The sequence below is a fragment of the Ranitomeya variabilis genome, chromosome 3 (genome assembly GCF_051348905.1).
Source record: "Ranitomeya variabilis isolate aRanVar5 chromosome 3, aRanVar5.hap1, whole genome shotgun sequence".
Classification (NCBI taxonomy): domain Eukaryota; kingdom Metazoa; phylum Chordata; class Amphibia; order Anura; family Dendrobatidae; genus Ranitomeya; species Ranitomeya variabilis.
In genome coordinates, this window is record NC_135234.1 from 330,146,597 (window position 1) to 330,159,297 (window position 12,701).

A 12,701-nucleotide genomic window follows, 5' to 3' on the forward strand; every position below is an offset into this window, starting at 1 on the left:
TGACGTGCGCCCCAAACAGTGGTTTACCCCCACATATGGGGTACCAGCATACTCAGGACAAACTGGGCAACAATTATTGGGGTCCAATTTCTCCTGTTACCCTTGCGAAAATAAAAAATTGCTTGCTAAAACATAATTTTAGAGGAATGAAAAATTATTTTTTATTTTCACGGCTCTGTGTTATAAACTTCTGTGAAGCACTTGGGGGTTCAAAGTGCTCACCACACATCTGGATAAGTTCCTTGGGGGGCCTAGTTTCCAAAATGGGGTCACTTGTGGGGGGGTTTCTATTGTTTAGGCACATCAGGGGCTCTGCAAATGGAATGTGACACCCGCAGACCACTCCATCAAAGTCTGCATTTTAAAACGTCACTACTTCCCTTCCGAGCCCCGACTTGTGCCCAAACAGTGGTTTACCCCCACATATGGGGTATCAGTGTACTCAGGACAAACTGGGCAACAATTATTAGGGTCCAATTTCTCATGCTACCCTTGTGAAAATAAAAAATTGCTTGCTAAAACATCATTTTTGAGGAAAGAAAAATGATCTTTTATTTTCACATGGCTCTGCATTATAAACTTCTGTGAAGCACTTGGGGGTTCAAAGTGCTCACCACATATCTAGATAAGTTCCTTGGGGGGTCTAGTTTCCAAAATGGGGTCACTTGTGGGGGGTTTCTACTGTTTAGGCACATCAGGGGCTCTGCAAATGGAATGTGACGCCCGCAGACCACTCCATCAAAGTCTGCATTTCAAAACGTCACTACTTCCCTTCCGAGCCCCGACTTGTGCCCAAACAGTGGTTTACCCCCACATATGGGGTATCAGTGTACTCAGGAGAAACTGGACAACAACTGTTGGGGTCAAATTTCTCCTGTTACCCTTGGGAAATTTAAAAAAATTCTGGGCTAAAAAAATATTTTTGAGGAAAGAAAACACATTTATTATTTTCACGGCTCTGCGTTATAAACTTCTGTGAAGCACTTGGGGGTTCAAAGTGCTCACCACACATCTAGATAAGTTCCCTTGGGGTTCTAGTTTCCAAAATGGGGTCACTTGTGGGGAGTTTCTACTGTTTAGGCACATCAGGGGCTCTGCAAACGCAACATGATGCCCGCAGAGCATTCCATCAAATTCTGCATTTCAAAACGTCACTATATCCCTTCCGAACCCCGACGTGTGCCCAAACAGTGGTTTACCCCCACATATGGGGTATCAGCGTACTCAAGAGAAACTGGACAACAAATTTGGGGTCCAATTTCTCCTGTTACCCTTGGGAAATTTAAAAAAATTCAGGGCTAAAAAAATATTTTTGAGGAAAGAAATCACATTTATTATTTTCACGGCTCTGCGTTATAAACTTCTGTGAAGCACTTGGGAGTTCAAAGTGCTCACCACACATCTAGATAAGTTCCCTTGGGGTTCTAGTTTCCAAAATGGGGTCACTTGTGGGGAGTTTCTACTGTTTAGGCACATCAGGGGCTCTGCAAACGCAACATGATGCCCGCAGAGCATTCCATCAAATTCTGCATTTCAAAACGTCACTACTTCCCTTCCGAACCCCGACGTGTGCCCAAACAGTGGTTTACCCCCACATATGGGGTGTCAGCGTACTCAGGAGAAACTGGACAACAAATTTGGGGTCCAATTTCTCCTGTTACCCTTGGGAAAATAAAAAATTGTGGGCTAAAAAAATCATTTTTGAGAAAAGAAAAATTATTTTTTATTTTCACGGCTCTGCGTTATAAACTTCTATGAAGCACTTGGGGGTTCAAAGTGCTCACCACACATCTAGATTAGATCCTTGGGAGGTCTAGTTTCCAAAATGGGGTCACTTGTGGGGGAGCTCCAATGTTTAGGCACACAGGGGCTCTCCAAACGCGACATGGTGTCCGCTAACGACTGGAGCTAATTTTCCATTCAAAAAGTCAAATGGCGCGCCATCCCTTCCGAGCCTTGCGTGCACCCAAACAGTGGTTTACCCCACATATGAGGTATCGGCGTACTCAGGAGAAATTGCCCAACAAATTTTAGGATCCATTTTATCCTGTTGCCCATGTGAAAATGAAAAAATTGAGGCTAAAGAAATTTTGTGTGAAAAAAAAGTACTTTTTCATTTTTACGGATCAATTTGTGAAGCATTTGAGGGTTTAAAGTGCTCACTATGCTTCTAGATAAGTTCCTTGGGGGGTCTAGTTTCCAAAATGGGGTCACTTGTGGGGGAGCTCCAATGTTTAGGCACACGGGGGCTCTCCAAACGCAACATGGTGTCCGCTAAAGATTGGAGCCAATTTTTCATTCAAAAAGTCAAATGGCGCTCCTTCCCTTCCGAGCCCTGCCATGCGCCCAAACAGTGGTTTACCCCCACATGTGAGGTATCAGCGTACTCAGGACAAATTGGACAACAAAGTTCATGGTCCAGTTTCTCCTTTTACCCTTGGGGAAAAAAAAAATTGTTGCTAAAAATCATTTTTGTGACTAAAAAGTTAAATGTTCATTTTTTCCTTCCATGTTGCTTCTGCTGCTGTGAAACACCTGAAGGGTTAATAAACTACTTGAATGTGGTTTTGAGCACCTTGAGGGGTGCAGTTTTTAGAATGGTGTCACTTTTGGGTATTTTCTCTCATGTAGACCCCTCAAAGTGACTTCAAATGTGAGGTGGTCCCTAAAAAAAATGGTTTTGTAAATTTTGTTGTAAAAATGAGAAATCGTTGGTTAAATTTTAACCCTTATAACTTCCTTAGCAAAAAAAATGTTGTTTCCAAAATTGTGCTGATGTAAAGTAGACATGTGGGAAATGTTATTTATTAACTATTTTGTGTCACATATATCTCTGGTTTAACGGAATAAAAATTAAAAATGTGAAAATTGCGAAATTTTCAAAATTTTCACCAAATTTCCGATTTTTTTAGAAATAAACTCAAAAATTATCGGCCGAAATTTACCACTAACATGAAGCCCAATATGTATCGAAAAAACAATCTCAGAATCGCTAGGATCCGTTGAAGCGTTCCTGAGTTATTACCTCATAAAGGGACACTGGTCAGAATTGTAAAAAATGGCCAGGTCATTAAGGTCAAAATAGGCTGGGTCATGATGGGGCTAGTCATGGTCGGTGGGAGGGGTCAGCGGGTGAGGGGGAGCGACGGCTGTCACATACTCACCTGCTCCTGACGCTCCTGGCACAGTCCCTGCATGTTCCATGGTCTCCGGCGCCTGCAGCTCTTCCGCAGCTGTCAGGGACCACGCCGGGAGCAGGTGACTATTTCAGATTCACCTTTCCCCGTTTCACCTTTCGTGTCATCTGCAGTGATTGTTCAGGTCAGAGGGGGTGATGACGTATTAGTGTGCGCGCCGCCCTCTTCCTGAACAGTCACTGCGGAGAGATAGGACGCTGAGGAGCAGCGGGCAGCAACAAGAGGTGAGTATGTCATTTTTTTTATTGCAACAGCATTACATGTGGCACATTTGCATATGGAGCATCTTATGGGGCCATAATGAACTGCATGGAGCATTATATGTGGCACATTTGTATATGGAGCACATCTGGGGCCATAATTAACTGTATGGAGCATTATATGTGAGTAGTAGAGCATAGGGAGGTTTCATCAAACTCAATTTGACAGGTGGACCCGCCCCTATCAAAGTGTATCAAGAGTGTGTTACCCCTCCCCTCCCTGGCTGCCAGCTGTCAGCATCTGCTCCCTGTGTGTTTGCTCTCCCCTTTTGATATAGTTTGCTAATGTTAATTTGATACAGTGATTATTATCCCAGTATTGGTTTATGTTAGATTTCCGTATTATATGTAACTGCTGTGAGATTATTCTGTAATCAGGGCAGTGTGTTTTATTACCAATGAGTACATATAGTGCAAAATTGTGTTTTTATAACACACTGTCCCAGTTATATAATTATATCCTATTAGGTTGTCATATTATAGCTTGCTTCTGTAAGATGTATTTTAGAAGCAGTGTTTCTGTCTGCAGCCTGTTATGTGAAACGTATTCTCATTTTATATGTGTTTTATAACATAATTGCTAGCAGATGCTAGCTATCAGTGTGAAACTGACAGACAAGCACAGCTGTGTCTCTATACAAGATATTCACCACTACTGTCAGAGTTTCTGGAGATCCACATTTCTGCAGCCTGTTATGTGAAGCGTATTCTCATTTTATATGTGTTTTATAACATAATTGCTAGCAGATGCTAGCTATCAGTGTGAAACTGACAGACAAGCACAGCTGTGTCTCTATACAAGATATTCACCACTACTGTCAGAGTTTCTGGAGATCCACATTTCTGCAGCTTGTTATGTGAAGCGTATTCTCATTTTATATGTGTTTTATAACATAATTGCTAGCAGATGCTAGCTATCAGTGTGAAACTGACAGACAAGCACAGCTGTGTCTCTATACAAGACATTCACCACTACTGTCAGAGTTTCTGGAGATCCACATTTACACAACGAGTTTGCGGGCATATTATGTATATTCTGTGTTTATGCATCATTATTTGATACTGTGATTCTCATTTTATGAGTTTTATAACACATCAGACTCATTTTACAGACATATTATGTATAATTATTAGTTAATTGGGCAATCATTTATCAGTTTTACATACATATCACAGAAAGATTTTAGTTTGATCTGATTTAAAATCATATAGTTCAGCGATAATGTCAGGTGTTGGACAGTCATTTATCAGTTTTTTCATACGTATCACAGAAAGATTTTAGCTTGATCTGATTTAAAATCATATAGTTCAGCGATATGTCAGGTGTTGGACAGTTATTTATCAGTTTTTCATACGTATCACAGAAAGATTTTAGTTTGATCTGTGCGAGTTTGCGGGCATATTATGCATATTCTGTGTTTATGCATCATTATTTGATACTGTGATTCTCATTTTATGAGTTTTATAACACATCAGACTCATTTTACGGACATATTATGTATAATTATTAGTTAATTGGACAGTCATTTATCAGTTTTTTTCATACGTATCACAGAAAGATTTTAGTTTGATCTGATTTAAAATCATATAGTTCAGCGATAATGTCAGGTGTTGGACAGGCATTTATCAGTTTTTCATACGTATCACAGAAAGATTTTAGTTTGATCTGTGTGAGTTTGCGGGCATATTATGTATATTCTGTATTTATGCATCATTATTTGATACTGTGATTCTCATTTTATGAGTTTTATAACACTTCAGACTCATTTTACGGACATATTATGTATAATTATTAGTTAATTGGGCAGTCATTTATCAGTTTTACATACGTATCACAGAAAGATTTTAGTTTGATCTGATTTAAAATCATATAGTTCAGCGATAATGTCAGGTGTTGGACAGGCATTTATCAGTCTTTCATACGTATCACAGAAAGATTTTAGCTTGATCTGTGCGAGTTTGGTATGGATGTACTGAGCAGACATGGCAATAAATATTTTGACATGTTCATCATCCCACACAGGGCTCGCGGTGTAAGATGAATGTTCACCAACTTTCTGTTTTTTACTTACACGACGTCGTGATACGGATTGTTTCTTTAGAGGTAATACAATGCCGGTGTCGCTAGAAGATCCTGCAAGAGCAGTATCTGCAGATTGTACAGTTTGACACAACCATTTATTGCCGCGGTTATTACTCTTCTTATCCGCGACGAGTTGCGCAATTTCTCTGTTTTCAGGAGTAACATGCGGAATGCTGATTGTGCTATTGGCTTCCTGAGTTATGCTGGGGCTATCGTTCTGCGCTACAGACCACTCTCTTGAAACATTCTTATATTTTTGATGTGGAATCTTGGGGCCTGGATTCCCGGAGTGTTTGGGGGCCGCGTAGCTTTCCTCACGATCCACAACACAGATGGGCGAAAGAGGACTTGTTCTCACAGCACATCCATACCAAACTCGCACAGATCAAGCTAAAATCTTTATGTGATATGTATGAAAGACTGATAAATGCTTGTCCAACACCTGACATTATCGCCGAGCTATATGAATTTAAACTAAATCATGCCTGTGTACATACACCACCTGTGAATTTAAATAAATCTAAATCCACCTGACTAAGCTTGGTTGGCTATGGTTTGAAAAAATCCAGAAGATCGCGAGCCGCTAGAAGGGGGCGAAAGACAGTTTACAGCGCTATAACTACACAATATCCCCAGAAGCTGTTACATGATTCAACTACAGTTTTACACACCCAAGACAGTCCTGGAGGTGTCAACAGCAGTGCTGATCCAGATGCTTAGAGCAGTGGGCATCTTGAAACACATACTGAAAATGCGCATGATGCAGCCTCTGTAGGTAATGGTGTTTATGATGGTGAAATGTCCGTAGATCGTTCAGACTTTTTACAGCATTTTTATCATCATCAAAGGGCTCTCCACAATTTCAATGGCCATATACATACAGATCATTTTAGATTTGTAAATCTGGATCGTGTACAATCATTTGTAGAGGCCGTAAATATTGTTCATGACGGCGTTCAGTCATTACTGGATAGAATCATCAGGGACATTGAACCTGGTGACTTTGTACAGTTACGGCTTGAATGTGGGGATACTTTAGACCCTATTTTCGCTACAAAACGAACCCGGGAAGATTTTAATTCAGGATCTTTTTTAAATGCCGTTGCCCGCACGCTTCAAAGTAGCATTGAATGTCTAGCATCCAATTCGCTAAAGCTAGTCATCACCATCATTAAAAATAGCGGTGGTGTAAAAAAGGCGCTTGAAATCTGTAGCGACCAGTCGGATCATTAAACAAAAGAGACCGTGGCTGTATGATTTTAACACAACAAAAACACAAACATTTTTATAGCTTGTTTTAATTAATTACCTGCAGGTCAGAACACATTTGGAAAACAAAATGCGGCTATCACGACTTTCTGAACACTTGTAAAATAAGTGATGATATATCTTATTAAACTCATCACCACTGAATGCTGCTGTACATCATGCTGTAATCCCGCTTAAATGTGCTGTTGTAGCTGAACTGTAACACTGTATATTATCTATTTTGTAGGAAGTGTAATGATATATGTTAATTGTACATGTGGTGATTTTTATATCATCCAGTACGAATTTTATAGTAGTGAAATGTCTTTGAGATGTATTTATTTTATTACATTAAAATCTTAAAAATTTACAATACCGTGTCTTTGCTTTTATTTTTTATAAATGTATAAAAACACACCACTTCATACTTGCAGGTGTTATCGCTGAACTATATGATTTTAAATCAGATCAAACTAAAATCTTTCTGTGATATGTATGTAAAACTGATAAATGACTGTCCAATTAACTAATAATTATACATAATATGTCCGTAAATGAGTCTGATGTGTTTATAAAACTCATAAAATGAGAATCACAGTATCAAATAATGATGCATAAACACAGAATATACATAATATGCCCACAAACTCGCACAGATCAAACTAAAATCTTTCTGTGATATGTATGAAAAACTGATAAATGACTGTCCAGCACCTGACATTATCGCTGAACTATATGATTTTAAATCAGATCAAACTAATATCTTTCTGTGATATGTATGTAAAACTGATAAATGATTGCCCAATTAACTAATAATTATACATAATATGTCTGTAAAATGAGTCTGATGTGTTATAAAACTCATAAAATGAGAATCACAGTATCAAATAATGATGCATAAACACAGAATATACATAATATGCCCGCAAACTCGTTGTGTAAATGTGGATCTCCAGAAACTCTGACAGTAGTGGTGAATGTCTTGTATAGAGACACAGCTGTGCTTGTCTGTCAGTTTCACACTGATAGCTAGCATCTGCTAGCAATTATGTTATAAAACACATATAAAATGAGAATACGCTTCACATAACAGGCTGCAGAAATGTGGATCTCCAGAAACTCTGACAGTAGTGGTGAATGTCTTGTATAGAGACACAGCTGTGCTTGTCTGTCAGTTTCACACTGATAGCTAGCATCTGCTAGCAATTATGTTATAAAACACATATAAAATGAGAATACGCTTCACATAACAGGCTGCAGAACTGTGGATCTCCAGAAACTCTGACAGTAGTGGTGAATGTCTTGTATAGAGACACAGCTGTGCTTGTCTGTCAGTTTCACACTGATAGCTAGCATCTGCTAGCAATTATGTTATAAAACACATATAAAATGAGAATACGCTTCACATAACAGGCTGCAGAAATGTGGATCTCCAGAAACTCTGACAGTAGTGGTGAATGTCTTGTATAGAGACACAGCTGTGCTTGTCTGTCAGTTTCACACTGATAGCTAGCATCTGCTAGCAATTATGTTATAAAACACATATAAAATGAGAATACGCTTCACATAACAGGCTGCAGAACTGTGGATCTCCAGAAACTCTGACAGTAGTGGTGAATGTCTTGTATAGAGACACAGCTGTGCTTGTCTGTCAGTTTCACACTGATAGCTAGCATCTGCTAGCAATTATGTTATAAAACACATATAAAATGAGAATACGCTTCACATAACAGGCTGCAGAAATGTGGATCTCCAGAAACTCTGACAGTAGTGGTGAATATCTTGTATAGAGACACAGCTGTGCTTGTCTGTCAGTTTCACACTGATAGCTAGCATCTGCCAGCAATTATGTTATAAAACACATATAAAATGAGAATACGTTTCACATAACAGGCTGCAGACAGAAACACTGCTTCTAAAATACATCTTACAGAAGCAAGCTATAATATGAAAACCTAATAGGATATAATTATATAACTGGGACAGTGTGTTATAAAAACACAATTTTGCACTATATGTACTCATTGGTAATAAAACACACTGCCCTGATTACAGAATAATCTCACAGCAGTTACATATAATACGGAAATCTAATATAAACCAATACTGGGATAATAATCACTGTATCAAATTAACGTTAGCAAACTATATCAAAAGGGGAGATCAGACACACAGGGAGCAGATGCTGACAGCTGGCAGCCAGGGAGGGGAGGGGTTACACACTCTTGATACACTTTGATAGGGGCGGGTCCACCTGTCAAATTGAGTTTGACGAAACCTCCCTATGCTCTACTACTTATGTGGCACATTTGTATATGGAGCACCTATGGGGCCATAATGAGCTGTATGGAGCATTATATGTGGCACATTTGTATATGGAGCACCTATGGGGCCATAATGAACTGTATGGAGCATTATATGTGGCACATTTGTATATGGAGCACCTATGGGGCCATAATGAACTGCATGGAGCATTATATGTGGCACATTTGTACATGGAGCATCTTAGGCTACTTTCACACTAGCGTCGGTACGGGGCCATTGCTATGCATCGGCCCGACGTAGCGACGCACGTTTTGAAAATAATGAACAACGGAGGCAGCGGATGCAGTTTTTCAACGCATCTGCTGCCCCATTGAAATGTCCGGGGAGGAGGGGGCGGAGTTTTGGCCGCGCATGCGCAGTCGAAAATGGCGGACGCAACGCACAAAAAAAGTTACATGTAACTTTTTTGTGCTGACGGTCTGCCAAAACACGACGCACGACGGATGCGACGCGTGGCCATACGCGCAATGCGTCGCTAATGCAAGTCTATGGAGAAAAAACGCATCCTGCGGGCAACTTTGCATTATGCGTTTTTTCTCCAAAACGACGCATTGCGACGCAAGTGTGAAAGTAGCCTTATGGGGCCATAATGAACTGTATGGAGCATTATATGTGGCACATTTGTATATGGAGCATCTTATGGGGCCATAATGAACTGTATGGAGCATTATATGTGGCACATTTTTATATGGAGCATCTTATGGGGCCATAATGAACTGTATGGAGAATTATATGTGGCACATTTGTATATGGAGCATCATATGGGGCCATAAAGAACTGTATGGAGCATTATATGTGGCACATTTTTATATGGAGCATCTTATGGGGCCATAATGAACTTTAATGCTGCATTACATGTGGCACACTTTTATATGGAGCATCTTATGGGGCCATAATGAACTGTATGGAGCATTATATGTGGCACATTGTTATATGGAGCATCTTATGGGGCCATAATGAACTGTATGGAGCATTACATGTGGCACATTTTTATATGGAGCGTCTATGGGGCCATAATGAACTGTATGGAGAATTATATGTGGCACATTTTTATATGGAGCATCTTATGGGGCCATAAAGAACTGTATGGAGCATTACATGTGGCACATTGTTATATGGAGCATCTTATGGGGTCATAATGAACTTTAATGCTGCATTACATGTGGCACATTTTTCTATGGAGCATCTTATGGGGCCATAATCAAATTTATGGAGCATTATATGGGCCCATCATGAACTTTATGGAGAATTATATGGGCCCATCATGCACTTTATGGAGCACTATATGGGCCCATCATCAACTTTATGGAGCGTTAAATGGGCCATCATGAACTTTATGGAGCATTATATGGGCCCATCATGAACCGTATGGAGCATTATATGGTTTATGGTCTTGGATATACAGTATGTACAGTATTTTATGAATTTAATCGCCATAGTATGGATTTTTTTAAAAAGTCTTTTTTTTATCCCGTTAAAAATGGATCTCAATACTTCTGATCCTGGACCTAAAACAAAAACGCAGATCATACGAAGCTGGTTTCAAACTTAAGGTTGTGCCAAGAGCAGAAGAAAACAATAACAGTATAGCAAGTAGGGAATTTTGTGTTAACAAAAAACAAGTGAGGGAGTGGCGGAAAATGAAAGTTGACTTGGAAAAGATTCCAAAGGCAAAAAAAGCTAGACGTGGTTTAAAGATGTCATACGAGGCTCTAGAGACTGAATTGCATAAATGGGTTATGGAGTGTCGTCAAAATGGTTACTGCGTAACACGGATGGGAATTCGCTTACGTGCCCTTCAAATGGCTAAAGAAGACAAATTGAAAGCACCAGGCATTGAAAATTTTGTTGCATCAGCAGGATGGTGTACCCGCTTCATGAGTAGATTTGGCCTATGTTTGCGGCAAAGAACAAAGATTTCACGGAAGTTGCCAAAAGACCTTGATGAAAAAGTGATGTCATTCCTTTCATTCATCATAAAACAAAGAAGGATCCATAACTATGACCTGGGAGATATTGGAAATATAGATGAAACACCTATGACTTCTGATCTTCCAAGCAACAGAACTGTGGCAAATATGGGAGACAAAACTATTTTACTCAGAACCACAGGAAATGAAAAAACCATTTCACAGTCATTCTTTCATGTTTGGCTAAGGGAACTAAGCTGTGGCCTCTCGTTATTTTTAAAAGAAAGACCTTGCCTAAAAAGGTCAAATTTCCACCACGAATTAGTGGTGCGCGCGCATGTTAAAGGCTGGATGGATGAAGACAGAACAAAAAAATGGCTGGATGAAATTTGGAATGGACGACCAGGAGCAACCTTAAAGGGAACCTGTCACCCTCCCAGGCATTTTTAACTAAAAGAACCACCTTGTGCAGCAGTAATGCTGCATTATGACAAGGAGGCTCTTTTAGTTATTGGTGCGGTAACTGCAGAAATAATCCGTTTTGTAATTTGTCCTAAATACCTTTCTTCAGTCCTGGAGGCAGGCCTTTCCCCCCTGCTGCAGACGCCACACAGCCGTCACTCAAATCTTCTTGGTGCTTGGTATTTTTATCTCATACTGAAAAAACGGGGTGACAGGTTCCCTTTAATAACAGGGTAGAGGTAAAGTTGCAAAATAATACAGCACTGGATTCCTGATCTTTCCCTGACAGTTCCACAGCTGCACCCACAGCAGCCTTGGTAGTCAAAAACCAAACAGACAGTCCTCCACTCGTCGGGCGTAGCTCTTCAGAAGCTGGGGGCCCTTCGGGAATTCTGAGGCCCGTTCTGTGATCCCTTTGTCTTGCTGCAGCCACAGTTCCTTTCCTCACAGGACAGCAGTTCCCTCGCTCACCGAGGCCGGGCAATGTCCGTCTCTCACACCTCTGCCTCTCTCCAGCTCCATGGGAGCAAATTACAAATATATAGTAAGCCACAAAGATAGTAACATGATGTTTCGACTATCCCGAGTCTTAAGGTACCGTCACATTTAGCGACGCTGCAGCGATCTAGACAATGATCCCGATCGCTGCAGCATCGCTGTGTGGTCGCTGGAGAGCTGTCACACAGACAGCTCTCCAGCGACCAACTATGCGAAGTCCCCTGGTAACCAGGGTAAACATCGGGTTACTAAGCGCAGGGCCGTGCTTAGTAACCCGATGTTTACCCTGGTTACCAGCGTAAACCTAAAAAAAACCAAACACTACATACTTACATTCCGGTGTCTGTCCCCCGGCGCTGTGCTTCTCTGCACTGTGTAAGCGCCAGCCGGAAAGCACAGAGGTGACGTCACCGCTGTGCTCTGCTTTCCGGCCGGCCGGCGCTAACACAGTGCAGAGAAGCACAGCGCCGGGGGACAGACACCGGAATGTAAGTATGTAGTGTTTTTTTTTTTTTACGTCTACGCTGGTAAACAGGGTAAACATCGGGTTACTAAGCGCGGCCCTGCGCTTAGTAACCCAATGTTTATCCTGGTTACCAGTGAAGACATCGCTGAATCGGCATCACACACGCCGATTCAGCGATGTCTACGGGAGATCCAGCGACTAAATAGAGTTCTGGCCTTTCTGCTCCGACCAACGATGGCACAGCAGGATCCT